Source organism: Sinocyclocheilus anshuiensis, unplaced genomic scaffold, assembly GCF_001515605.1.
Source record: "Sinocyclocheilus anshuiensis isolate Anshui unplaced genomic scaffold, SAMN03320099.WGS_v1.1 scaffold304, whole genome shotgun sequence".
NCBI classification, from domain to species: domain Eukaryota; kingdom Metazoa; phylum Chordata; class Actinopteri; order Cypriniformes; family Cyprinidae; genus Sinocyclocheilus; species Sinocyclocheilus anshuiensis.
Window position 1 is genome coordinate 302,223 of NW_015555737.1, and position 4,870 is coordinate 307,092.

General features: G+C 35.5%; 1 protein-coding gene across 1 annotated transcript in view; it reads left to right on the forward strand.

Moving 5' to 3' along the window:
• The first annotated feature begins 874 nt into the window (after positions 1 to 874).
• LOC107673149 (ras and EF-hand domain-containing protein homolog) overlaps positions 875 to 4,870 on the forward strand; it is a 19,501-nt gene continuing 15,505 nt past the window's right edge. Inside the window, exon 1 of the mRNA XM_016466645.1 lies at positions 875 to 1,112. The gene's annotated coding sequence lies outside the window, so the exon portion shown is untranslated. The remainder of the gene's footprint in view (positions 1,113 to 4,870) is intronic.

Here is a 4,870-nt window from a genome sequence, read left to right on the forward strand (position 1 = left end):
ACTATATTAAAAAAGGAAACCAAATTAGAAATTGCAATAAGATTTCACAATATTACGCTTTTTTGATCAAATAAATACAGCCTTGATGAGCATAAGAGACTCCATTAAAAACACATAAAAAATCTTATTGATCTCAAACTTTTGAACGGCAGTGTATATTAGAATGTGTGTGCAGCTGACTCCACTGTGATGTGACCCTGTTTCTCGCTCTCTTGCTCTCTCTCTCTCTCGCTCTCTTGCTCTATCTCTCTCGCTCTCTCTCTCTCTCTCTCTCTCTCTCTTTCTCTCTTACTTAAAGTATACTTTTATATACTAGAAAGTGGGCCAATTTAGTCCCAAGGAGTATTGAAATAGTACACTTACAAGTATACTACTTACTTAAAAATATACTTGAACTTTATTTAAGTATACTTACTAAAATAAACTTGAAGTATACTACTTTTTGGTAAGGGTAGGCTTATATTAAAAAAGGAAACCAAATTAGAAATTGCAATAAGATTTCACAATATTACGCTTTTTTGATCAAATAAATACAGCCTTGATGAGCATAAGAGACTCCATTAAAAACACATAAAAAATCTTATTGATCTCAAACTTTTGAACGGCAGTGTATATTAGAATGTGTGTGTGTGTGTGTGTGTGTGTGTGTGTGTGTGTGTGTGACCCTACTTCTTTTAAACTAAAATACTAAAAACAATCAGATGGCAAGTTATTATTATTATTAGTAGTAGTAGTAATTTTATGTATAAGACACTGATCTATATGACTCATAAGTGGTAGACTTCCGCGTGCGTTCTTCTGTTGCTATAGAAACAGACGGATGCAGGTCCACGTGGACTCGAGTCCCTCCCTGTGAGCTGTGAGCACGCAGAGGTGTTTGCTCAAAGTTGTCGGCAGCTTTCTGTAGTCATCAATCCATAACGCGTTCAGCTTCAGTTTCACAATCTTCTGGACGTTCAGTTAAACTTCAGTCTCAGTTACTGCTTGCTGAAATTGTCTGCACTCCGTGTCAAATTGTGGAAAGTTTCACTCTTAACAATACTTTTCAACAAGTGAGTGTCGCTTCATGGATAGGACTTTATGAAGTAACATCAGCGGCTGCCTGTTTAAAGGTACAGTAAAGTTAATTTTTTTTTTATCTTGATCTGTCTGTTTAACATGACCATTTCTGTTTCGTGCTTTGGCAACTCAGAACAGGAAGTGTGAAAGAAAGTGTGAGAAGGAATCTCCTACTAAGAGGAGGAAACAAGTGTTCCTGTTTTCATCAGCTGCTTGTAGAGTTGCATATTGTTTTCATGTAGTACATGACTTTTCTTTTCACTATAGTCCGTCTTTGAAAGTGCATTGCCTTGTCTTTGTCCCTGACATTACATTTCACTTTAAAGGGGTCATATGATGCTTTTTTAAAGATCATTATTTTGTGTATTTGGTGTAACAGAATATGTTAACATGCTTTAATGTTCAAAAAACACATTATAGGAAAACTTGAAATCGCATCATATGACCCCTTTAAGTGAACAGTATATTTAGTAGCACGACATTTGTTTTGTTCTCTTTTAAATGTAGAAACTATTCAAGAGTTGATTCACCAAGCAAAGCAGCATTGTCTTCAGCTATTATAAGTGTAGTCTAACTGGACTTACAAGAAATGCTTTCCATTTGAGTTTTGATACAACAAAATGTTTGCATAGTGTAAGAACTTTGTTGAATCTACATTGACACACAAACTACTGTATGTGGATTGTTTGTGCTAAACTTCAGAATCACAAATGGTGTTCCTTTAGGTTTACTGGTAAAGATATTCAATAATTCTCCAAACCACATATCCGCTGTAGGGTCACAGTGGTGATGGAGCCTTTACTGTTAAATTCATATCTCAAATGTACTGTACAGTCATGGCCAAAGGTTTTGGCAGTGACATAAATGTTGTGTTTTGCAAAGTTTGCTGCTTCAGTATTTGTAGATTATTTGTCCACGTTTCTGTGCTATACTGAAAAACAATGATAAGAATATCATAAGTTTTAAAGGCTTTTATTGGCAAAAAAATATAATGAATCATATTTACAGTGTTGACCCATGTTCTTCATAACCTCGCTCATTCGCTCTGGCATGCTGGATATTAGCTTCTGGGCCAAATCCTGACTGATGGCGATCCATTCCACTTTGCGCCAGTTTTTTGCTGTCCAATCCTTGTACTTCCTGCAGAATTTCAGTCTGTCCTTGACGTTTTTCTTGGAGAGAAGTGGCTTCTTTGCTGCCCTTCTTGACGCCAGGCCGTTGTCCACAAGTCTTGGCATCACTGTGCATGCAGATGCTCTCGCACCAACCTGCTGTCATTCTTGAGCAAGCTCTGCACTGCTGGTGACACGATTCCGTAGCTGACTCCTCAGAAGGAGACGGTCCTGGCACTTGCTGGACACTCTGGGATGTCCTGACGACTTCTTCAACTGCAGTCGAACCTCTCTCCTTGAAGTTCTTGATGATCCAGTAAATGGTTCTTTCAGGTGCAATATTCTTTGTAGCAATTTCCTGGCATGTGAGGCCATTTTGATGCAAATCGATGATAACTGCACGTGTTTCTTTGGAGGTCAACATTGCTAACAAGAACACAGCAATCAATTTATTAGCAATCAGTCTGCTCTTACAATCTAATTAGTATGATAGTGATTTTACCTGACTAGTACTCATTCACACTTCCACCATGTGCTGCTGATATGATTAGTCAATTAATGTTAGCTGGTCATTTTGTGTCAGGATAAAAAAACAGTGAAATTTGTTTTTTTGTGAAAAGTTCATTTTTTGGCCAATGAAGCTTTTAGCAATTATTTAGAATGCATCTGATCACTCTACACAATAATCTAGAAACAATGTGAATGAACACCACAACAGCTGAAGCTGCAAACTTTGCAAAACACAAAATTTATGTCACTGCCAAAACTTTTGGCCATGACTGTATGTTGCTTTGCATAAAAACATCTGCCAATTTCATACATGTACCTAAATGTTTGCTTATTACTCAATGAGGTCATGCTTTTTGCTGCAATATTTTGGATACATAGTTTTAAGTAGAAACCTAAAAGACTTCTTGTCAGTGAAAAAGATACTTTGTCAGATCAGATACACTGTGGATTGTCTAGTTATAAAAGGGTAGTCTGTTTCAAAAGTGCAAATGGTGTCTTTTTGTAAAAAGGTTTTTACAAAAAAGTTTTTAAGACATGATATTAAGTGAAGCTAGTAAGTCTCTGTCCATGCACCGAAACATTTTGAACCTCGTGGCACACTACGTTGTTCTCTTTATTGACATGGCAGCATAGATAAAGTTTTCATGCAAAGCAGTAGTGATATTCCATCTGAAGGATGGAGGTAGGCTTAGGTTAGCTTAGGTCAATTTACTTTTTGTATTTTCCTGAAATGTAGTAAATAATTAACAAATAATTCAGAACAAAAACTTTTTCAAGGTTTTGTTTATTTATTTATTTTTGAAAGAAATTAATAATTATATTCAGCAAAGATGAATCAGTAAAGTGTAATGTTACAAAAACATCTCCTTTCAATTCATTAAAGAATCTTGACAAACATGAATCACGGTTTTCACAAAAATATTAAGCAGCACAACTGTTTTCAACATTGATAGTTATAAGAAATGTTTCTTGAGCCACAAATGAGCATATTAGTATTTCTGAGGGATCATGTGACACTGAGGACTGCTGAAAGTTCAGTTTTGCCATCACAGGAATAAAATATATTTTAAAATATATTAAAATAGAAAACAGTTATTTTAAGTTATGATAATATTTCACAACATTACTGTATGTGTTTGATCAAATATATTTTGATCTTGAGGCGCATGAGACTTTTTTCAAAAACATAAAAAAACGTCTTACCGCCCCCAAACTTTTGAATTGTAGTGTACTGTATAGAGACTGTACATTGCATTTGTAACTTGAATTTATAAAGTGGGAGGGACAATGAAACATTTATCTAAACTTTGCTATTTAGCAACTTGGTTGGTTGAAATTCACTTAATATTGTGTTTTTGTTGCTGTAGACCGACATCTGTGACATGATCTTGGTCTCTCTTTAGTGGGCTAGTATGGAGTTTGTGATTGATGGTTGGGTTTACTGAGGCCGCTGAAAGCGTCATTCTGTTCCACTGCACTCAGAAGTTTGAAACAGCAAACTTGTGGCTTTCCCAGTCAATACCCAGAGGAAATGCGCATCACCACACTCGTATCTGTGGCATGGCTTGTCGGCTCCCATCAACTTTTAACTTGTGGTCACTGCACAAATAACGTCTGTATTCCATTAAATAAGAGAGACGTGCGTTTCAGTGTTCCAGTCCATAGTTTCTGCTATTCTCAGCAGCAGAGGACTTATTGCTTTTTGCCTGTCCACCGTCCAGATGTGTTTTTTTCCCCCAACAAGACCCTGATGAAATTCAGATGTATGTAAGTGCCACAACTAGTTTGTAGGGGTTGATTTAGCCATAAAATTCCTTTTGAAATGTTTGGGAGAGGCCTGACATCAGTTTTTACTTAGAAGCCATCGTGAAGTCTTTTTTTACTAAATATATATAGTACTAAAGAAATACATTACAAGTACAGAAGTACACTGTACAGGCACATAAATATTATTTAATATGTCTTTAGTGCTTTAAATGATTCACTTCATAGTGTTAATGGACTAAAATTAAACAATAGACGATTACTTCTAATATTTCTAAGTTTAAAATAATAGCTTTACTTAGATCTAATAAACTTTTTTTTTTGTAAAATTCACATTTTGCCAAAAAAAAAAAAAAAAAGTCAAAATAAAGGACCATTTCACTGCTTGTGTGACAGTTTATTGGAAAAAAAAATATTAAGTCAAT